Source organism: Diabrotica virgifera, chromosome 4, assembly GCF_917563875.1.
Source record: "Diabrotica virgifera virgifera chromosome 4, PGI_DIABVI_V3a".
In the NCBI taxonomy this organism is placed as follows: Eukaryota; Metazoa; Arthropoda; class Insecta; order Coleoptera; family Chrysomelidae; genus Diabrotica; species Diabrotica virgifera.
The window spans coordinates 143288591-143314286 of NC_065446.1; the positions used below are offsets into that span (position 1 = coordinate 143288591).

The 25696-nt window shown below is 32.4% G+C and overlaps 1 protein-coding gene across 1 annotated transcript in view; it reads left to right on the forward strand.

Moving 5' to 3' along the window:
* Positions 1-25696, forward strand: part of LOC126883174 (uncharacterized) — a 1224086-nt gene that overhangs the window by 255994 nt on the left and 942396 nt on the right. The window lies entirely within an intron of this gene.

Here is a 25696-nt window from a genome sequence, read left to right on the forward strand (position 1 = left end):
TCTAGGACTATTTTTAAACAAGATATCCGTAGGATATCCAAGGGTATCAGTAATTTGAGAAAAATTTTAAAATTTTTAATTTTTTTCAATTAGAAGAATATAATTGCATATTATAATATAATTTTTAATTTCAAATACCTTTTCTTAATAATACTTTTTGATATTGTGAAATATAAAGGTACTTTACTCTTGAGCGAAATTCATATTTTTTAACCTACCTCGTACACTATTGATAAAATTTTATATCTGATGATTGCATCTTAGGTTTTAGACTATACAGGATATTTTATAAAGAATAGCTTCTTTGCATAAAGTTAATAATAAAAAAGTTTTCCATATGGTTCCTGAGTGAAACCTATTGCATGTGTATAATATGTCACATTTTGAAAAAGCATATCTTGTTTAAAAATAGTCCTAGATTTCTTTAGAATACACTATTATAAAGCAAAGAAAATAAGCTTTCTTTTTTATTGCACAATTTATATACCTAAATATACAATCAAAAAAGTTATAATGAGAAATTTAAAACATACATACATACATACATACATAATCGGTTGCCTCTTTTACCATTAGGTGTCGAGGATTCCTCGTTTATATAATACTCTCTGCAAATTTACGCCACTTCTTCCTATCTGCTGCTAAAACTTTTGCTTCTTGCCACGATGTTCCTCTTTTCTTGAGTATTTCGTTTACACTACTGTTCCAGCTTTTCCTTGGTTTGCCCCTCGTGCTTTTACCCACTGCTTTGGCCTCCCATGTCATTTTCACTTGTCTCTCACCACTCATTCTTATCATGTGTCCAGCCCATTTTAACTTCTTTTCTTCAACTTTTTCGTTGAGCGATTTTACCTGTAATTCATGTCTTATATCTTCGTTCCTTCTTTTGTCTAATCTTCTTGCTCCCACCACTTTTCTTAAGTATCTCATTTCTGTAGCTTGTAATCTTTTTCTTTGTCTGTCATTAAGTACCCAGTTTTCTGCCCCATATATTGTAATTGGTATATATACAGTTTTATATACTGTCATTTTGGTTTTCCTCGATATTTCTTTTTTGTTTAGGAAATTTTTATACAGTGAATAATAAGTTCTCGTTGCCAATTTTATTCTGTTTCCAATTTCATCTTCTTGTGTTCCTTTGTTGTTTAACATTATTCCCAAATACTTAAAGAGGTCTACTTGCTCGATTTTTTGCCCTTCGATTTCAATATTTACAGTTGCTTCTTTGTTGGCTATTGTCATTACTTTAGTTTTCTCCATATTTATTATTAAGTTGTAGTTTTTTAGTTCTTCAGCCCAGATTCTAATGTTATCTGCGAGAGCCTTTTCAGTTCTTGCAACTAATACAATGTCATCATCAAATGCACAGGCTTCAATTTTTATTTGTTGCAAATTTCTATACCCTATAGCGCATTTTTTAGTTTTTTTTTTAACACTTTTTAATAACTTCATCCATAACGGAAATAAATAACAGTGGGCTCAACACTCCACCTTGTCTAACCCCGTCGTTATTAGAAAATTCGCCGGAGATTAAGTTACTTGTCCTGACCTGGTTTTTTGTGTTGGCATACAAACTCTTTATTACACTTACAAGTTCTTCATTTACTTCCTTGTTTATCAGGCTTTGCCATATTACTTCTCTATTGACCATGTCAAACGCCTTTTTCATATCTAAAAGCGCCAGGTACAGTGTATCGTTTTTAAAAGTGTTTTTTCAGTAATTTGCTGTAGTGCGAATTGTACGCTATGTGATGGTCTAAATCCACTTTGTATATCCGCCAGTCGAGGTTCAACTATTTTTCGTAGTTTCTTTTCTAGGATAATTTCGTAGATTTTCAACGCTGAGCAGAGAAGTGATATACCCCTATAATTACTGCACTCTTTCTTGTCTCCCTTTTTGTGTATAGGCAGTATTATTGAAATGTTCCAATCCACTGGGATTTTTTTGTTTGTCCACGCTAAGTTTAGTAGGTCATGCAATTCTTGTTTACCCTGTTGTCCAAGATATTTCAATAATTCAGCATCTATTCCGTCGATCCCTGCTGCTTTACCAACTTTTAGTTTTTCTAGTGCATCTTCAACTTCTTCCATCTTTATTTTATTTTCATAAACGTCTTCTTGCCCTCTTTCAGGTGTTTCATCTGTTATCTGTGTGCGATTTTCTGCTGTTGTATTTTCATTGTTTAAAAGTCGCTTGAAATATTCTCTCCACCTTTCTATAATGGGCTCATCCTCAGTTATTATATTTCCGTTTCTATCTTTTATTTGCTGTAGTTTAATTTCCGTTTTACTTCTCATATTCTTTAATACTCTATAAAATAATTTTGTATTTTGGGTACTATTTTCTTCCATAGTTCTTCCAAATTCTTCCCAGGCGTTCTGCTTTTCTTGTTTTATCCCTACTTTAACTTTGTTGCGCTGTTCCTTGTATTTATCATATGCCTCTTGATTTCTTTTTTGTATGTACATTTTCCATAGCCTTTTCTTTTCTCTGACTTCGTTTTTAATATCCTTGTTCCACCAGCTTGTCTGCTTTTTATGATTATTTCTTTTGGTATACCCGCAAACTTGCCCTGCTGTTTCTAATAGTATTGCCTTAAATCTGATCCACTTTTCTTCCACATTTCTACTTTGTCTTCTCTTTTCAATCCTTGCAAACTGTTTTTCTGTTTTTTCTATATACTCATTTCTTGTTTGCTCAGCTTAAGTTTCTCAGCTTATAGGTTCTTATCCTTCCGCTATAGTTTTTGTTTTGTATCTGTTTTCGGTCCTCGACTTTGTTGTTATTCTTGAATACTCCTTCTAGTAGATAATGGTCACTACCTATATCGTAGCTTCTTTTCACTCTGACATCTTTAACTTTACTCCTTTTTTCTCGAGGAAAAATTATGAAGTATATTATTGATTTTTCATTTCGCTGGGGCATTGTTCTTGTTATCTTGTGTATTTCTTTGTGTTCAAAGAAAGTGTTGGCTATAACTAAATCATTATCTATACAAAACTCTAGCAATCTTTTCCCGTTTTTATTAATTGTGTGTTCTCCGTGCCTACCTATAGCTCCTTGCCATTTCATGTTTTCATTTCCCACTCTAGCATTGAAGTCTCCCAATATTATGAGTGTTCCCTCATAATCTTTTACTGTCTACTGTAGTTGTTCCCAAAATTAATTTTTGTCGTTTGCTTTGTCACTTTCTCCAGGCGCGTATATTACAATCAAAGTTATAATATCGCTTTTACTACAATTCATTGATACTTTCAATAGTCTTTCATTGATGAACTCCCAATTTCTATACCTTTTACTTTATCTTTCGGTATCAAACAGGCTACTCCTGCTCTGGCCCATTCAGTTTCCTTTACACCACTGTATATTAATAGATATCCATCTCCTATTATTTGTGTCCCAGCTCCCTTTTTTTGTCTCAGTGATGGCTATTGCAGCATAGTTTGTGTTGCTAAGGGTTTCTACTAATTCTAATTCTTTTCCACTTATTCCTCTAACATTCTATGTCGCTGTTCTCCATACCTCTCCTTTCTTATCTAGAACTTTCAGTTCCATTTCTTTTTCCGTTTTCATTGCCGAATTTGTCATCATTTTGTAAGCCTCTGCTTTTATTAGTTTTTTGGATTAGCTCTGTTGCTCTCTTTTTCAATTGTGCCAGTTTCCATATTCCATTTCCATATTTCATCATTTATAATGATCTTCTGGTATTTAACTTTTACAACATTACCTTTTTGTCTCTGTTCATTTGCATATTCTCTTAGTTGTTTTTGAATCTCTCTTTCTTGGATCGTATAGTCATCATCACTAAAAAGTTTTCTTCCTTTAATATGTCTTAACTTGTTCTTATTTGTCATTATGTCTGCTTTATCACCATATGTACTCAATTCTAACTTGCACATTCTCTTATTCAGTTTCGTTATCTCTTTTATCTCACACTTTGTTCCAAGAAAAGTTTGCAACTGATTCTCTATATCTTCTTTTAGCTCTATAGTATCTCCTGCAGTTTCAAATCCGGTGATAATAATGTTATTTCGACGTTCTTTCTTTTCCATAGTTTCAAGTTTATATTCTAGCACCCTGAGTTTAGTTTTCATTACTTCATTTTCTCTCCTAATCTCTTTTACTTCTTCCAAACTCTGCTTCCATTCACTTGTCAAATCTTTGACAATTTTTATTAATTCTTTACGCTCAGTTCTCATTTCTTTCATGTCATTTGCTATCTCTCTCATTCCGTTTGTTACTTCTTTAACCATCTCGCTCATTTCATCCATTCCGTATTCCTCTGATACGCCTATGGACATGTGTAATATGTGTTGCCTATCTGCTAGCGCCAACGATCATCTACAATTCAACCTTGCGGATAGATAAATCGCTACCAACAGATAAGACGCCACGTTATTTTGATTTCAGCCTACCTCGAATATTATTAGTCCTATTGTGTCACTAACACTCTCAGCACTTTGTTGTAGTATATTATTTGCTCACAGTTCACTCTTACAATTTCTAATTCTCGATATTTCCGAAATTCGGATGAAATATCAGAGCACTCAAAATTGCCTTGTTTATCAGCACAGTGGCGTACCTCTCTCGTACCTAAAATAATTTTAAAATATATCAAAAATCATTAAAATTATAAAACTTTGAAAAACCATATCTTGCTTAAAAATAGTCATACAGCCTTTAACAATAGCCTATTTTAAAGGTAATTGATTTTTCTTCCTACGAAATGCAATATTGCATTTACCTAAATATGCGTAGAAAAAAGTTACAAACAATGTTTGCGAAGTAATAAGGAATATGTCCCAAAATCGCTGTGAGTGGTGAATTTTTAAAAATCATATTTTGGAAACTATAAATCATAGGGACTTTTACCGAACGCCATTTTAAAGAGAATGGATGGAAAGTTTTTTTGCTATGAAGCAATGCCCATACCTATATCCCGGTAGAAATAAGTTATAGGGCAAAAAACATAATTGCTATCTTTCGTGTTTTTTTCTTGCTTTTCTTTGGAATATATTTTTGCAAAAAAAATATTTTTGACTTTAAAATGTGATATTTCGATAGTAAACTTAACCTGGAACAATTTTCCTGTAGACGTGTGCACCAAAAGTGCATAGAACTCACCCTAATTCGCCCTGTGCCTAGGGACTAATTCACATCTTTGAGGTGGTAATACGTCAGGTGCTGAGCTATAGCGCTCTAAGTCCCAGATTTATTTGGATGTATAATAAAATACCATTTTCACTATAATTATATTTGAACTTCACAGTGTTGGTTTAAAACAATTAAACAACGGTGTATTTGTAAACAACAACTAAGGTATTATTTCTTCATCGTGACTAATCGATTGATCAGAATGTCTCGTAGCTTTTCCGGTTGGTTTATATATTCAATAACTAAATAATAACATGGATAAGTTCAATAGCGGTCAATGCCGAACATATTTACATTACTATAAACTATACCTATTATATTTTATTTCGTAGAAGTTCTGTTCAATACTAAGGGTTAACGTACCATGTTACACCTTTCTCAAAAACGCACCCCTTTAAATGGTAGCACTCCGCGGTTTTCCATAATTAGAGGTCCATTGACTATATGAAACAATAAAACCCCGTTAACGTTGTCGTTCCTTTCTAAAATACATAATTAATAGCCTAAATAGGTAGTTGAAATTGTCTATTATTATTATTATAAGAAATGTACATTCAGAATAAGTCTGGAATTGGATAAAATGACTAATTCGAAGCAACTTTTGTTCTATAGAGTTTTTCCCTATACTTCTCGAGTTATTTGCGAGTGAAGATGTTCATTTTTAACAAAAAAAAAATTATTTTCGACGGTTTTTGGCAAATAACTCAAAAAGTAAAAAGTATCTTATCAACAAAAATAGCTTAAGCAAAAATGTGGCCAATGGCAAAAAAGTAGGTTCTTCTTCGTCAAATTCCAAATCGAATATTTCAACGTGAAATAACCAAAAAACGGAGCACTTTTCGGAGAAAACTCGTTACAACTTTTTTAAAGGGTTTTAAAAAAGTTTATTTTTGTCTTTAAAAAAAATTCTAATATTAATAGTAAGTGAGTTACGCTCAAAATATTGTTGGCCCCTTTTATTCTTTGGTAAAAAAATCGCGAAGTCACCCCCTAATTAGCATCCCAAATAAATTTGATCGTTACCGCTTCACAATTTACTTTTCTTATGTATTCTTTTTATATATTATGATCTGTAAGTTTCATCGGTACAAAGTGCTTATTTTTGAAAAGGCTGTGGTTAAAATGGCTTGAACGAGTAACTCATCACGAGTTTATGCCAATATTGAACAGACATAGCATAACCCATTTTGTCTAACAAGCAAAAAAAAATCCAAAATATTCAGAAAAGCAAAACGTACATTTTATTAGTCTTGGAGATTTTTGGTATTACTAATAATTTTTAAGTTATTTTGAAAAAAAAAAATGAAATTTTTTTCAAAATTATAAAAATTGTTTATTTTAAAACCAATTTAAAAAAAAAATGTGCACATTGAACCAATAAAACTTATACATCATATAAAAAATACATAAGCAAAGTAACTTGTGAAGTGGTAACGATTAATTTTATTTGGGATTTTAATTAGGGACTAATTCTCGCGATTTTTTTACCAAAAAATAAAAGAGACCAACAATATTTTGAGCTTAACTCACTTACTTTTAATAAGTTTTTTGAAAAACAAAATTAAAACTTTTTTACACTTTAAAAAAGTAATGATGAGTTTTTCCCGAAAAGTGCTCCATTTTTTTGGTTATTTCACGTTGAAATACATATTCGATTTGGAAATTGATGAATAAGAACCTACTTTTCATTAGCTACAACTCTGCTTCTACTAGGTCTACAGACTTCATGCATACACCATTTTTTTTTTCACTTTCTGATAAGCTATATTTTTGCTAAAAATATTTTTTTCGAGAAAATACTTACTTTTTGAGTTATTTGAGAAAAACCGTCCAAAAACATGTTTTTTTTTTGTTAAAAATGAACATACCGCAAATAACTTGAAAAGTATTGACTTAGTGAAAAAAACTCTATGGAACAAAAGTAGCTTATTGCCCAATCAGGGAACGCCAAATTTTACGAAAACCTCCAAAAAAATAAGATGGAAGGATGAAAATTTGGGAATAGGTAGTCGAGATTGTCTATTATTATTTAAGAAAAAGTTTACAATTCTAGATCCCCTCAATTTTACAAAAATTGTAAAATACGGGGTGAAAAATTTTTTCTCGGGGTGAAAAAATATACGTTCAAAATAAGTCCGGAATTGAATAAAATGACTAATTGTAAGTAACTTTTGTTCTATACAGGGTGATTGATTAGTAGGGTAAAGCTCAATAGCTCCGCTATCGTAATAGATAGCAATAAAAGTTAATAACAAAAACTTTAGACACCTTTGATCTTCACATTACAAAATTAGTTATAATGTTACAGGGTGTTCGATAACACAGTGGCAGACCAAACTTTTGTTTTTTTAAATAGAACACCCTATATTTTATTTTAAATTAGAAATCCTGTTAACTTCTCCATCACAAAAATATAAACGTTTGTTATGTTATACAGAGTATTTACAAAGTTATAACCAATTTTATATGAAAATCGTAACAAGTTCAACTCCCTGTATAAATAAAAATAAGCAAAACAACAATGGTTTATTAATGTCATATTTTTTAACGTATTGTCAGAATTTTTAAGAATGGTCGATATTGCTAATTTTCTTTATATCAAATACAGGGTGAGTCAAAACGCAAATACATTATTTTCTCAGTAATTTTAAATGGAACACCCTGTATTTTATATCACTATTAAAAAGTACCAGTACCGTACTCTAATTTTTAGATAACATTTCCTATGTCTAAATTTATTAGTTTTCGAGATATTTTCATTTTTCAATGGACCAGTAGCGTGGCCACCCAAATCACCAGAATTTAATAAACTGTACTGATTTTTTTGGGGTTACGTTAATAATGAAGTTTATAAAATACCTCCAACAACAAGGGATGAGATGAAAAATAGAATACAAAGTGTATTTCGATGTGTTAATTTACAAATGCTCCGTAGAGTAAGTAGCTCATTCAATGATCGTTTTTAGGCGTACATAAATGTGTTAGGAGATAATTTTGAACACCTTATGTAATTAAATATTAAAAATATTTTATTAAAAGTAGCTTCTAATTTTTTCAAACATGTTTTTTTGCAAAATGTATTACTGATAAATTATGTTTCGTTCTTTATTTGTTACATTGTTACATTTACACACAAAAGTAGTGTTTAATTGTCTTCACAAAATATTGTATTTTGTGTTTGTGTGTTTTTTTGTTAAATTTATAACTAATTTTCTTTGTTTATTTGTTGCATTTACATAAAAAGATAGTTTTAAATTGTTTCAAAAATGTTGCATGTAGTGGTTTTGTTTTTGTTTGTAAAATGTATTACTAATAGATTATTTTTATTTCTTTATTTGCTACAGTGTTACATTGATTACCGAATTGGTAATCGGTAATCTTCAATTGTCAATTCAGTCATGGTTTACTTAAAATTTAGATAAATTTAAACACCTAAAATAATTTGCTCTGAAAAATGAAAATATCTCGAAAACCAATAAATTTGGGCATAGGGAATGTTACATAAAAATTAAAGTACGTTAATGTTACTTTTCAATAATGATATAAAATACAGGGTGTTCCATTTAACATTACTGAGAAAATAATGTACTTGCGTTTTGACTCACCCTATATTTGATATAAAGAAAATTAGCAATATCAATAATTCTTAAAAATTTTGACAATAAATAAAAAAATATAGCATTAATAAACCATTGCTGTTTTGCTTATTTTTATTTATACAGGGAGTTGAACTTGTTACGATTTTCATACAAAATTGATTATAACTTTGTATAACATTACAAAACTTTATATTTTTGTGATGGAGAAGTTAACAGGATTTCGAATATAAAATAAAATATAGGGTGTTCTATTTAAAAAAAATAAGTTAGGTCTGCCACTGTGTTATCGAACACCCTGTAACATTCTAACTAATTTTGTAATGTGAAGCTCAAAGGTGGCTAAAATTATTGTTATTAACTTTTATTGCTATCTATTACTATAGCGTAGCTATTAAGCTTTACCCTACTAATCAATCACCCTGTAGAGTTTTTTTACTAAGTCAATACTTTTCGAGTTATTTGCGAGTGAATGTGATCATTTTTAACAAAAAAAAAAAAAATGTTTTTGGACGGTTTTTCGGAGATAACTCAAAAAGTAAGTATTTTAGCCAAAAAAATATTCTTAGTAAAAATATAGCTTATAAAAAATTGAAAAAAATGGTGTATTCGTGAGGTCTGCAGACTCAGTAGAAGCAGAGTTGCAGCTAATGAAATGTAGGTTCTTCTTCGTCAAATTCCAAATCGACTATTTCAATGTGAAATAACCAAAAAACGGAGCACTTTTCGAGGAAAATTTATTACAACTTTTTTAAAGTGCTTAAAAAAAGGTTTATGGATTCGAAACTGGTTTCTTAACTAGTAAACAGTGTTTCCGATTAGCTCTTAGTTTTTTTCAAAATTAAGGTGGTTTTACTTGTTAGAAAATTATCAAAGTTGGTATAATAGTGTATTATATAGTGCTTAATCCGATTTTGGGATGAAACTGTAAGTTAGATCACCTTTATTACTATTTTTTAATCAACAAACAGTAAACAACGGTTATAAATACCAGTAGCGAGGTAATTAAGTAGCTTAATTACTAATGAACCTGTTCAAGTACCAGGGCCGTAATCAGGCAACATAGGCCCAATATGCAGGAAATTTCAGAGAGAACTTCTGAACTTCAAAATTCTCAAGATGTTATTAATCGATCCAGTCAATCAAAATTATATTCAACCGCTCTGACTCAACCTAACAAAAAATTCCCAGGCAAAAACCAAGCCATTTTGTTCAATTCGCTTCCAAATACCAAAATTGAAGATTATTTAAATTCCATAGCAACTAAGGTCGATCCCAATAAAATTCTCGCCATATTCAGGATTGTAAATGATCGTATTTGCATATATTTTACTACTGAAGAAACAGTCACCGAATTTTTAGGAAGAGATAATGGAACCATAGTTATCAATCAGGAACGTATCCAAGCCAGGAAGTTAATCACACCAAGTGAAAAACTGATAATTTCTAATATCCCCCCATCAATACCTCACAGTATTATAGAGACTGAACTACAAAATATTGGAATTCATCAAATAACTCCATTGGATTTTCTAAGAATAGGAACAACTAACTTTTTATTTAAGCATATCTTGAGTTTCCGACGTTATACTTACATTGCACCTAAAAATCTGGAAAATATTCCTGAGTCTATATTAATTAACTATGAACAAATCAATTATCGAATCTATTTTTCACTTGAAAAACAATCATGCTTCATTTGCAAACAACAAGGTCATCTAGCCTCTCAATTCACAAGAAATACGAACACTCAAACATCTATCGAAAACTCATCACCTACTTCTCAACCAAATTATATCCAAAATTGCCACCTCTACCTAACAGATGCTCAGCCAACTATCCATCCTTCACAATCTTCACCATAATCTACCAGTCCACAATCAACAGAAACAACCAATAATTCTCTATTAGATTCAAATCCCATTCAAACACCTCTCCAGCCAGATAACGTTGAAATGAATATTCACAGCCAAAATCAACTTCCTACATCCTCTGACACTCAATCGTCTAAACGAACGGTATCAGAAATAACGTCTCCTCCAACATCAGTAGACCAGAACCCATTTAAAGAACCTCTCCGTAAATCTAAAAAAGCAAAAACTGTTCCTGAAGATAATAAGAATTTAGCAGAAGATCTTACTAAATGCACTAGTTCTTTTTTCCAAGATAATTCTGATAACGGATATCTAACCCAGGAAGAATTAATTGATTTCTTCGAAAACGCACACGGCTCTGCTGATCCTCTCAGCATTGCTAAAACGTATACAGAATATATCGAAGGACTACTCAATTTTTTAACTAAAATCCATCCAGCATTACCTCCCAAGTATCTGAAAAGTCGCTGTACAAGGTTAAAACCTAAAATTAATAAACAATTATTATTATCCGCTTTCTCTACTGATCACAGTGAATACAGCAACGACGCCTCTGCTGAAATTTAATACAACAACATTCAACTGTATACTGCAATGGAACCTAAATGGGTATTACACCCATTTAGAAGAACTTAAATTAATTATAGCTAAATTTAAACCATCTGTAATAGGCCTACAAGAAACCCACTTCAAAGAAGATAACTGTCATAATTTAAGGAACTATACTCCGTATTATAAGAACAGAATAACTGCTAGCCATGCTAGTGGGGGAGTAGTAATATATGTCCATAACTCATTTAATACCGAAGTAATACGTTTAAGAACTGAGTTGGAAACAACAGCAATATCTATAAAAGGCCCCCACAAAGTTAATATATGTAATATTTATTTTCCTCCGGACTTAGACCCATCCATAAATGAAATGACTAAACTCTTCAATCAAATTCCAGAACCGCGTATTATACTAGGTGAATTTAATGCTCACAATATACTTTGCGGAGGCAAAAAAAACAGATTCCTTGGGACGTAAAATCGAACAAATTTTTACCGATTCTAATATGAATATCCTTAACGATGGAAGAATCAAAAGGTTCAATATTTCCACCGGAAATGGGTCACCAATAGATTTATCCCTTTGTGACCCTGTCTTTCAACCAACTCTGTCGTGGGATGTGACATCTCATTTGCATGGAAGCGATAATTTTCCTATCCTAATTATGAACAATAACCATATCTCCTCGTTAGTTCCGTCCAATAAATGGTGTTTGAAAAATGCAGATTGGTCTCTTTATTCCTCTTAAATTTCACAAAAAAATTTCTCAGTTGGTTCAGCCCTTCGATACAGATATTGATATCAACTCCAAACTACTCCATTTCGTATAGTTTTTAACGTAATAGCTCACGAGTCCGTAGGTTATTCAAAATTTCCAAAAAAACGTGCCCAGTCCCGTGGTGGAATTCTCATTGCCAGGCAGCAAATAAAGAGTCAAAAAAGGCATTTTATAAATTTAGAAGGCACCCAACTTTAAATAACCAGCTAGAATTCAAAAGATTAAGGGCGTACTGCACATACACCTTAAAGAAGAGTAAGAGAGAAGCCTGGAAAAAAATATGTATTATTTTTAAATTCATCTACCTCGACTTCTGAGGTTTGGCAAATGATAAGCAGAATGTACGGGAAAAAATCATTTAACACCATTCATTACCTAGAACATGATAACCATATTTATTCAACTAAGCAAGAAATAGCCTCCGTACTAGCAAACGTATACCAACAACATAGCAGTGACGAAAATCTATCTACAAGTTTCCTAGTCCATAAAAATGAAGTTAATAATGCCTGTATAAATCTTGATGATCACAATAATTTACCTCTAATGTTACATTTACGATGAACGAACTGTTAGAAACGTTAAACAAAGTTAAAGACACTAGCCCAGGGCCTGACAACATACCTACGACATTTTTAAAAGCTATGCCAACGGAGGGCAAACAATATCTTTTGGCTCTCTATAATTTCATTTGGACAAATAATGCTTTCCCAATTGATTGGTACGATTCCATTATTGTACCAGTTTTTAAACAGGGCAAAAATAAATCGGACCCAGAGTCTTACCGACCAATCTCTCTAACTTCTACTATGTGTAAAGTACTTGAAAAACTGGTAAGCAACCGACTAACGTGGTAACTAGAAGATGGACAGCTACTTAGCCCTATACAAAGTGGATTTAGAAAGTCCAGGTCTACATTAGACAACATAGTGGATATTGAATCCGTAATTCATGAGTCATTTGGATGTGGTCAAGTATGTTTAGCTGTATTTATTGATATAACACGTGCATATGATACAATTTGGAGATCAGATATCATAAGAATTCTGTCAAGTTGGTCGATTAAAGGAAATATTATCAAATTTATTAATAATTTTTTATATAGGCGAAACTCCAAAGTTCGAATAGACAACTTTCTTTCAGTCTCCAAAATCCAATTAAACGGTATTCCTCAAGGGTCTACTCTTAGTGTTGTACTTTTCCTTATTTGCTATCAATGACATCGCTAAGTCACTTAGCCCATTAGTCAAAGCCAGTCTACTTGCTGATGATCTTGTTTTATTCTGTCGTGGTAAAAATATATCAACAATGACGACCCATATACAGCAAGCCATTTACAAATTAGAGAACTAGTCTAATACTACTGGGCTAGAATTTTCACCTACTAAAACGAAAGCAATGATTTTCAGTAAAACTCCAAAGAAATACATAAATCCACCGGAACTATACCTAAAAAATATACCAATAAAGTATTCAGAATCGATTAACTTCTTGGGAGTAAAACTAGATAGCCGACTATCTTGGCAAGACCACATCCACTCTCTTCGTTTCTCAGTTCAAAACGGCCTTAACTTAATGAAAAGTATATCTCATAAACAATGGGGTGCAGATTTCCAAACTCTTATGACTGTATACAAAACCCTAATCCGTTCAAAACTAGATTATGCTGCTGTTGCCTACAACTCAGCCAAAGGTTCACTATTGAAAGTGCTAGACACAGTTCATAATTCAGCAATTAGAATTACACTGGGAGTACACTACACAAGCTCAGTTGAGAGTATGTATGTTGAATCAGGTGAACCATCCCTTCAACTCAGGAGAGAATACCTTAGCCTCATGTATGCCTCAAGAGTATCAACTAACCCACAGATACCTGTTTATAAAAACACATTTACAGATAGATTTCCATCGACATTTAATAGGGGAAAAGATTGGATCCTCCGTTTTATCATCGAGTGAGCGCCACGTTACAAAGCTTAGACACAATAATTCCACCCACTTACAATATTTTTAAAGTCAGTCAAAGCATGCTACCATGGACAATTGCTCTCCCTGATTGTAATACAAACTTATCTGCATTCAAGAAATGTGACACACCAGCAAAAATATTCAATCAGAAATTATTAGAGATATTAAATGGTTTTAATGATCACATCCATATTTTTACCGATGCAACCAGATCTGCAAATGGAGCAGGAGCGGCTTTCACAACAGATAACTATAAGAGTTCCTACCAGCTCCCTCCTCAAACCTCCATATTCTCAGCTGAACTATTTGCTATTCTTCAGTCACTAACCTTTGTTAGCACACATGCCATAAAATTCTCAATAATCATTAGCGATTCCCTAAGTGCATTAACAGCCTTAAGGCAAGTATACCCCAAACATCCTGCCCTGCTTTTAATTAAGGCGGAACTCTTGATATGCCAACAAAATCAAAGATTAGTTCAGTTCCTCTGGGTACTTTCACATTGCGAGATAATTGGAAATGATAAAGCTGACACATTAGCAAAAAATGCGAGTGAGAATCCGTTAACAGACATCATAACTACTTGTGTTCATACTGATCTAAAGCAATATTTTAAGAACAAGATCATGACAAAATGGCAAACAAATTGGAACAAATCAAACTCTACATTAAGAACAATCAAACAAAGTGTATTGCCGTCGAAACATCCTACTAAGAGAAGAGACCAAGTGCTCATGTCCAGATTGCGACTTGGTCATACGAAGATCACCCACGACTTTATATTAAAAAAGGAAGCCCCTCCAATGTGTTATGTGTGTGATAGTGAACTAACAGTGCAACATATAATAACTGCCCCCTCTACGTTATAGAGCGACAACATCAACAGTTACCAAATACATTTAAAGATTGTTTAAGTGAAAATAATTCATTCAAGACTCTCAATTTTTTACGTACTATAGGACTCATTAACCAAATTTAATACTTTGTAAAACTTTGTAATTTGATGTCATTACAGTTCATTGCTAATAACCCTTTGTGGTTGAAGCAAATTGTAAATAAAAAAAAGGTTTATTTTTGTTTAAAAAAAAAAACTAAAATTAAAAGTAAGTGAGTTACGCTCAAAATATTGTTGGTCCCTTTTATTTTTTGGTAAAAAAATGGCGAAAATCACCCCTTAATAAATTAAAATTAATCGTTACCGCTTTACAAGTTACTTTAGGTAAGTATTGTTTATATTATCTATAAGTTTCATTGGTTTAAAGTGCTCAATTTTGAAAAAAAAATTGGGTTCAAAATAAAACATTTTTTTTTTAATTTTGAAAAAAATCGTAATTGTTTATGGAATTAACTTAAAAACAATTAGGAATACCAAAAATCTCAAAGAGTAATAAAATGTACGTTTTGCTTTTCTAAACATTTTTGATTTTTTGTTTTCTTGTTAGACAAAAATTGGTTATGCTATGGCTGTTTAACATTTGCCTAAACTCGTGATTAGTCACTCGTTCAAGCCATTTTAACTACAGCTTTTTCAAAACGAAGCACTTTGAACCGATGAAACTTACAGATCATATAAATAATATATAGACAAAGTAACTTGTGAAGTGGTAATGTTAAAATGTATATGTGATGCTAATTAGGGGGTGATTTTCGCGATTTTTTTTACCAAAAAATAAAAGGGGCCAACAATATTTGGTGCGTAATTCACTTACTTTTAATATCACAAATTTAAAAAAAAAATAAACCTTTTTTTAAACACTTTGAAAAAGTTAAAATGAATTTTTCCCTAAAAGTGCTCCGTTTTTGGGTTATTTCACATTGAAATATTCGATTTGAAATTTGACAAAGAAGAACCTATTTTTCATTAGCTGCAACTCTGCTTCTACTGTGTCTACAGACCTCATGTATGTATACACCATTTTTTTCAATTTTTGATGGGCTATATTTTTGCTAATAATATTTCTTTCGCTTAAATACTTACTTTTTGTGTTATCTCCGAAAAACCGTCCAAAAACATATTTTATTCTGTTAAACATGAACATATTCACTCGCAAATAACTCGAAAAGTATTGACTTAGTGAAAAAACTCTATAGAAGAAAAGTTGTTTAGAATTAGTCATTTTATCCAATTCCGGTCTTATTTTGAATGTATTTTTTTCATCTTCGAGAGGGGGGTATTCTCCCCAATTTTTGTAAAATGGAGGGGATGTAGAATTGTAAACTTTTTCTTAAATAATAATAGACAATTTTAACTACCTATTCCCAAATTTTCATTCTTCCTTTATTTTTCTTAGGTTTACGGAAAATTGTGTGTTCTTTGATCGGTCTATAAGGACAAGATAAAGGCAAAAGTGTATACAGTGTAAGAGGCAGGAAAATTTCATGTAACAATAGGATTACCTCAAGCCTCAGTACCTACTCAGTTGTAGCAAAAGAATGTTGGGTTCTCTTGTTTAATGGCTTCGAAAAACCCTCCTGGGTGTAGGTACATTCTTGTATTAATATAAAATGCACAATAAGAAAATCAGATACCATTACCATATTTATTGAGATACACAAGATTAAATATATAAACACCCGAGTATACAGGGGTATAGAATGTGGATTGGATTATTACTTACTAAAATAATATTATACTCAAATTTGTTATAAACATAAAAATAGTAAAATCTCAACCGAAAACTACGAAACAACTGATGAGGAAACAAAGTTTAATATAAACAGCTTTAGTATGACGGCACACGAAAACTATATCATATCAAAGGATACTAAACCAGAGACTTAATTGTGCATAATATGTAAACCACGACCCAAAAAATATGACTACATAATAGAATTACTAAAAGGAACAGCATATGAAGCCTGGGGAAAAGAAGAACCAGCCTATAGACGAACAAATAAGTGCATATGAACTGATGAACTCGAACAACAAAAAGAGATAAAGCAAAGAGCGTATCACGTGCTACGACTTCTGCATACTATCGTACCATATCAGTTATTTTATTCTAATATACTAGTTCATCTAATTTTATTGTTTGAGAATTCTTAAGACGCATTTAATATTTGGTTAATGTTCCCGCATAAATTGGATTAAACGTATTGAATAAAAGTCCTTCAACTCCCTTTATATTTCCACCTTCTTGACTTTTCCATCAAGCCAAAAATCGCAGTCGTCAATAAGGCAAATTTTCCCCTTTTGCGTTGTTGCCTCCGTAATTTAATCCGGTATTTTGTCAACGAGTCGCGAGTCAAAAGTTAGTACCTCAAGTATTTCCAAAGTTTTTCTTTACAAGAAACTTTTCGGCGAAAAGTTTCGTGTGACAATTTTCAGATCAATACTCTAATGCTGTTTTCGGCTGTCGATTTGTTCACAGCGATCCCGTCCGGTCCACCCGAGGAAACTTTATTGCTAAACCGAGTATACGATTTTTCACGCTGCTGGAACTTTGTAATCAAGTGATATTTAAAAAGATTAAAAACTATGATAAGCTTACAACTCACAACCATCTTGAAAGAAACGGGATTGGATCATAGAGACTTGAGAATCATATATTATTTGTATTACAACCAAACTGCCAACATTAAAGTTGATGACCAGTTGACAGAGGCAGTCTCCATAGATAAAGGAGTGAGATAAGGATGTATTCTGTCCCCGGCAGGGTCGTCATTTGATAGGGTCAAATGGGTCAAAATAGGGACAATGAATTAAATTTACAGAAAATAGATCAATTTTGTATTATGTTTGCATATATGATGTATTGTATATAGGGTGAGGCAGATAACTGGCCTATTAGAAATATCTCGAGAAATAAAGGCAACAGAATCATGAAACTTGGAATAAAGGGGTTTTGAAGAATGATCTATTAAATGAAAATATTTTCATCTCTTTGCAACTTCCGGTTATAATTTCGTTTTTTTAAACGGGACACCCTGTATATTTTTACATTTTTGGATTCTCCTCAATATCTTCTTTCTTAGAATATGAGATTTTGTAATATTATACAGGGTATTTTAAGAGATATTTACGTTTTTTTATTAATTTCGTAGCAAAATTCACACCCTGCAGAATTGTAATAGTTTGATATTAAAAACTCTGCTTACGTTCAAGTGATTTTTAATATAGTCTACTATTGTTAAGGATCATTAGTATAGCTAATTTTGAAATTTTAGTATACAGGGTTGGTCGAAACTCGGAATGAATATTTTCTGAGTTTTCTTAAATGGAACACCCTGTATTTTAGCATTGTAATGAAATTATATTTCATGGTACTTTTTTATTTTATAAGTATTCCCTATACCTAACTGCTTTAATTTGTGAGTTATTGGTGATTCAAGCTAAACATTAATTTCAACAAAAAATACTTAAAATTTTATTAGGTTGGCCGTGAAAATATTCAATCACAAATAATTTTTCAGAAATAAATACATATTATTCCAGACTGATCCTTAAAATTACCAATAATGGTTTAGCTATCAAAATACCTAGTAGTTACGATTATTAGTGCGATTAACAATTAAGCACAAATTAAAGCAGTTAGGTATAGGGAATGCTTAAGAAATAAAAAAGTACCATAAGATATCATTTCATTACAATACTAAAATAGAGGATGTTCCATTTAAGAAAACTCAGAAAATACTCATTCCGAGTTTCGACCAACCCTGTATACTAAAATTAAAAATTTGACTATACTAATGATTCTTAACAATAGTAGACTATATGAAAAATCATTTGAACGTTAGTAGAGTTTTAGATGTCAAACTATTACAATTCTACAGGGTACGAATATTGCTACGAAATTATTAAAAAAACGTAATTATCTTTTAAAATACCCTGTATAACATTACAAAACCTCATATTTTTAGAAAGAAGACATCGAAGAGAATCCAGAAATGTAAAAATATATAGGGTGTCCCATTTAAAAAAACGAAGTTATAAGCAACTTCCGGTATAACCGGAAGTTGAAAAGAGATAAAAATATTTTCATTTAATAGATCATCCTTCAAAACCCCTTTATACCAACTTTCATGATTCTGTTGCCTTTAGTTCTCGAGATATTTCTAATAGGCCAGTTATCTGCCTCACCCTGTATACAGGGTGTCCCGAAAAGATTGGTCATAAATTATACCACACATTCTGGGGTCAAAAATAGTTCGATTCAACCTAATAGTCTAAGAGCTGGGAGCGGATTTTGTGCGTGATAAGTAATATGGAAAAACTATACGGGGATATGTTGAATTAGTTGTGTACATGACATGTGTCACCAACGGCCGGAAACCAGAGTTGGGGCCGAGGGTAGTTATAAGGGGTCAAAGTCGTGGTTTTTATTATTTTTTTTATGACGCTCATGATCGAGATAGTTCACCAAAATTTGGGAATAAGTAGGTCATGACGTACCTAAGTAAAATCTCTAGGGGCTCAACGCTGCGTGGCCGACAAAGGGGTGGGGGTAGGGGTGAATATAAAAAATATAAGGGGTTTTTTGCGACGTTTGTGATTGAGATGCACCAAAATTTGGGTATAAGTAGACCATGACATAAATAATTAAAATCCCCAGAGCCGGAAACCAGAGTTGGGAAGGAAGGTAGTTATAAGGGGTCAAAGTTCCGTCTTTTATTATTTTTTTTGTGACGCTCATGATCGAGATAGCGCGCCAAAATTTGGGAATAAGTAGGTCATGACGTAACTAAGTAAAATATCCAGGAGTGGAACGCTGCGTGGCCGACAAAGGCGTGGGGCAGGGGTGAATATAAAAAAATGTAAGGGGTTTTTTGCGACGTTCGTGATTGAGATAGTGCACCAAAATTTGGGAATAAGTAGACCATGACATAACTAAGTAATATCCCCAGAGGCGGAAACCAGAGGGGCGGACGAGGGTAGTTATAAGGGGTAAAATTCGCGGTTTTTATTATTTTTTTTTGTGGAGCTCATGATGGAGATAGTGCACCAAAATTTGGGAGTAAGTAGGTTATGACGTAACTAAGTAAAATCTTCAGTGGCGGAACGCTGCTTGTGGTACAAAGGGGTGGTAGGTAGGAATGAGTATAAAAATATTTGGGGTTTTTTTTTGCCGTGGGTGATCGAGATAGTGCACCAAAATTTGGGAATAAGTAGATCACGACATTACTAAGTAAAATCTCCATGGGCGGAACGCTGCGTGGGGGACAAATGTTGTGCCGGGTCACAAAAAAAATAATACACACTGCGACTTTGACTCCTTAAAACTACCCTCATCCCCAACTCTGGTTTCCGGCTCTGGGGATTTTACTTACCTAAGTCATGGTCTACTTATTCCCAAATTTTGGTGCACTATCTCAATCTAGGATTTCGCAGAAAACCCCTTATATTTTTTATATTCACACCTACCCCCAACCCTTTATCGGCCACGGAGCGTTCCACCCCTGGAGATTGTACTTAGTTACCTCATGACCTACTTATTCCCAAATTTTGGTGCACTCTCTAGATCATGAGCGTCACAAAAAAAAATAATAAAAACGTCGAATTTGACCCCTTATAACTACCCTCATCTACAACTCTGGTTTCCGGCTCTGGGGATTTTACTTAGTAATGTCATGATCTACTTATTACCAAATTTTGGTACTATCTCAATCACGAACGTCGCAAAAACCCTTTATATTTTTTATATTCACCCCTACCCCCACCCCTTTGTCGGCCATGCAGCGTTCCGCCCCTAGAGATTTTACTTAGTTACGTCATGACCTACTTATTCCCAAATTTTGGTGCACTATCCCGATCATGAGCGTCATAAAAAAATAATAGAATCCGCGACTTTCACCCCTTATAAATACCCTCGGCCCCAAGTCTGGTTTCCGGTAGTTGGTGAAAGTCATGTACACAACTAATTCAACATATCCCCGTATAGTTTTTTCATATTACTTATCACGCACAAAATCCGCTTCTATCTCTCCGACTATAACTTACCTTAGTACAAATGTGCTCATAAAAAAAGTTACAGCCCTTTGAAGTTACAAAATGAAAATCAATTTTTTTCAATATATCGAAAACTATTAAGGTAGACTTCCGCACCAAGCGACCGAGACAGGAGACCGCGACAGGCGACAGATAGGTCGCGAATAGACGATAGTTGGTCGCAGGTCTCGGTCGCGGGCTGCAGAACTACCCTGATATAATTGCATTGAGAGCAGTCGTGGGGAGACCTCGCCTATCTGTCGCCTGTCGCGGTCTCCTGTCTCGGTCGCTTGGTGCGGAAGTCTACCTTTAGAGATATTATATTGAAAAGGGACATGTATTATTCTTATGACAGGAACATCTTAAAACAAAATTATAGTGAAATTTGTCCCCCCCCCCATTAAAAAATTTATGGGGGTTTGGTTCCCTTAAACCCCCCAAACTTTTGTGTACGGTCGAATAAATTCATTTTTGTGGTACCATTAGTTACACACAACGTTTTTAAAACTTTTATGCCTCTTAGTATTTTTTCAGTAAGCCAGTTTTTATCGAGATGCGGCTTCTTTATTAATATGTTTACATAAAATTTTTATGGGGGTTTTGTTCCTTTAAACTCCCCAAATGTTTGTGTAAGTTCCAATTAAACTATTATTGCGGTACCATTAGTTAAACACAGTATTTTCAAAACCTTTTTGCCTCTTCGTCTTTTTTTGACAAGTCACCTTTTATCGAGATGTGGCTTCTTTTTCAAAATATACCTAAAAATGTAAATTATAAATAAATTTTCAGATTATAACAGGTTTCTATAATCGTACTTAACCATATACAAATATGTGGTGGATTCGACAAATATTCAAAATATCTCGATAAAGACTGGTTTATTGAAAAAGTACTAAGACACAAAAATTTTTTAAAAACATTGTGTTTAATTAATGGTGCCGCAATAATAATTTATTTGGAACGTACACAAAAGTTTGGGGGGGTTTAAGGGAACAAAACCCCCATAAAATTTTTATGGAGTGCACAATAATAAAAGATCTTTAACAGTTTTCGATATATGAAAATAAAACGATTTTCATTTTGTAACTTCAAAGGGCTGTTAATTTTTTTGTGTGCACTATTGTATATAGGTAAGTCAGGTTCAATCAACCTATTTTTGACCCCAGAATCTGTGGTATAATTTATGACCAATCTTTTCGGGACACCCTGTATAATGCTTGCCCTCCTATCAAAATTTCAAATGACGCTCCTGGTCCCCGGTGTTGATATCCAGGCGACAGGACGCAGTGATTTCTGCAGATATCTTAGACGATTTACAAATAATAATGTCCTGCATATCAGATATCAGTAGAGAACATGTTCTTGATCTCAATATGAAAAAAAGTAAAGTACATGGTAGTCACTAAGGGCGAAATGATAAATACACGACTTTTGGTTAACCAACAAACAGGGCGCCCGCGTGCTGCACATATTTTAGCGCCCTTTTAAATCTACTATATGTATAAAACTAATAAATATTTTTGAAAAATTTAAACCCAGAATGAAAGACTACATTATTACTGAGGCTGAAAGTCCCTGAAAACTTCTATAATGTTTATTTTAATAAGTTACAGGGGTGAAAATAAAAGAGAAAATTTAGTGTGATTTTTATTAATTGCAAATATTAAATTCAAAAGAAACTTTTTATTTATTTTAAGGGACTGTCGGCCCTCGGCAATAACGATGTCTTTCATTCTGCGTTAAAATTTTTTAAAAATACTTATTAGTTTTCTCAGGATTCGAAAAAAATTAATACATTTAAAACACATTGAAAATATTCACGGGCGATATTTTGCGCCTTTCCCCTTAAATTTTTTGCAACATTAATGAAGCACCCTGCATATTAAATTAAAAATATACATTTAAGTAAATAAACAATAATATTTTGTCATTTCAAAGTTTTCAAACAAATTTTATACAGGGTGTCTACATAATTAGGAAACCATATGGGAAACTGTTTTATTATTAATTTTACGAGAAAAAGTTATTCTTTATAAAAAGTTCTGCATTTTCTAGAACTCAGAATGCAACCATCAAATATCAAATTTTATTAACCTTTACTAGTTATGTCAAAAAATATGAATTTCGGTCAAGAGCAAAGTACGTTTAGTTTTAACAATATTGAAAAGTTATTATGAAAAGTTGTTCAGCATTAAAAACTATGTTTCTATGTGCAATTACATCCTTCTAACTGAAATATATTGTGATCTAGAAAGGCACTTTACTTTTGATCGAAACTCATATTTTTTACATATATCTCATATGAAATTGAAAAAATTTGATAGAATTCGATGGTTGCATCTTAGATTTTAGACCATGCAAAGCTTTTTAGAAAGAACTTGTTATCGTACATTAATTGTACTTTTCAACAACGCCCTTTTCATTTATTAGAAATAATGTGGTAAGTCTTTATTATTAATAATTAGCCCTTTTCAGTTATTACAAATAATGTTATAACTTTATTATTATTATAAATTAATTAATCAATAACAATAAAAGAGTTATCGCATTATTCGTAATAAATGAAAAGGGCTTTGGGTACTTATCTGTAATTTGAGAAAAAAAATTCAATTAAAAGGATATAATTGCATATTAAAACATAGTTTTTAATTAATTCCAAACGACTTTTCATAATATGTAATAATTTTTGATATTGTGAAATATAAGGTACTCTTGATCGAAATTCATATTTTTGATACTCATAAGATTGACACAATTTTATATTTGGTTGCATTTTAGTTTTTAGACTATGCAAAGCATTTTATGAAGAATAAATTTTTTTCGTAAAATTAATAATAAAAAGTTTCCCATATGGTTCCAAGTTACAAAGACACAATGTCTTAATTATTTTCTTTTATTTTTTAAAATAAATTGTAAATTGTGGATTCGATTAGAGGAAACCCGATTATAACTATTTAAAATGAATCATTATTATTCTATGCAATGATTATGATACTTACCATTTTCACAATTAATTTAATTTCCACACCACTTAAAATAACAACAAATAAAAAAGATTGCCCAATATTAGTAGGTAGGAAATTATTAACACCAATATAAAATAAAATTTTAAACCTTTCACTGCAGGACACCACCCGTTCACCAGTAACAGTAAAAATAATGTTTGTTCCTAATAAACGCATAGACGAGAAGGGAAAAGATATATAATAATAGTCTCCCGTTTTATACCGCTGTGGCTTTGGGAGTATAGCAGGGTAGTCTGCTATATATAGGGCCTACGGTATACAAGGAAGGTAACAGGGCCAGTGTTACGCTTCAACCGCCTATTATTACCCCTGGTTTTACCCAAGGTACTCATTTTATTCAGGCTGAGTCGACCTGGCGCCTATAAACATTTTAAAAATGTCTAGTTGTTCTTGCCGGCGGCGGTAGGATTTGAACTCCGGACCACCGGCATGCGAGCCAAGCACACTATCACTTCGCTACGCCGACCCTTAGGGAAAAGATACTCAAGTCAAATACATAATCATAATTCATATAGTATTTGTTTACTTAAGGGTAATTATCAAAAATTGGAGTATAATATTCACTTTATAGGAGTAAAACTGCTTGATCCAGCAAGTTGTGTTTCTGTTGGAGTAAAACTGCTAAATTGCGTTTTATGGGTGTTAATTTATGTTTTTTTTTTGACATACTACATTTTCCTTTCCTTTATTCTTTTCCTTTATTGTTAATTTATGTTTCTACTCGTCAAGGAGTGTGATTTGATGTTTATTTGATTATTTTGAGTGTCGCTTTAGTTTACAACATAAAATCGATTGGATGGTATGCCAAGCGTAATTCAATCTACTTCAAAGAAAAAAATTAGGAAGGAACAACAAAATGTAATATATTTTTGAACATGAAGTTCAACATTTCACGACGGGAATATGTAATTATTTTTTCAGTAATAACACAATATTTGATTTTTGAGATTTCTCTAGCTGTTCATGAAATACTTAATTAAAATTGTATATAAAAATTGATTATCTCATTTAAAATAAATATTTCCTATTTACCAAACCTTCGGTTTGGCGCCCCTTTGGGGTTACGCCCGCGTGCGCCGCACGCGTTGCACGCCCGGTTACGGGGGCCCTGCCAACAAATAATCAAAAGGCTGGGCAACTACACATGCCTTGATACCAACATAAACAGCCAATGGGAACACTCTACTGAAATAAAACAACGCATAGGAAAAGCAAGATCAGCATTCGTAACGATGGAGTCTCTTTGCAGAAGTCACGAACTGCCACTTGGTACCAAAATCTCTATCATCAGATGCAATGTATTTTCTACATTATAATTACGGAGTAAAATATAGTCCAAACAACTATGGACCACTATCTTGGTAACCACAACATACATAAGATTGGTGCATTGACTCAACAGGTAAATGTTAAATTACGTAATATTACCATACCTGACACTCATTTGTTTGTTATTTAATTTGAAAAGCAAGCTAACCATTATATAGCAATAATGCAACAATCGTTCCCTTCCGATATTTTTAATGTTTTTATGGAAAGACAATTAATCACATACAATAAACACTTCGACAGAATTAAAAACATCAATATAAAAAGTTGAACAACTTGATAAGTAATAAAAATAATTTATTAACAAATTCAAATAGTAAGTGGATAAAGAACATCTCAAATACGATCATACCAGAACCAGTTCTGGGATTTTTATCTTTAGGTCCTAAATTTAGTTTGCCTGTAACACCAATAGATCTTGATATGTATAAAATGATTAGTGACATTGAAAACATTATTTCGTATGTACCTGAAACACAGGCACGTAGCCAG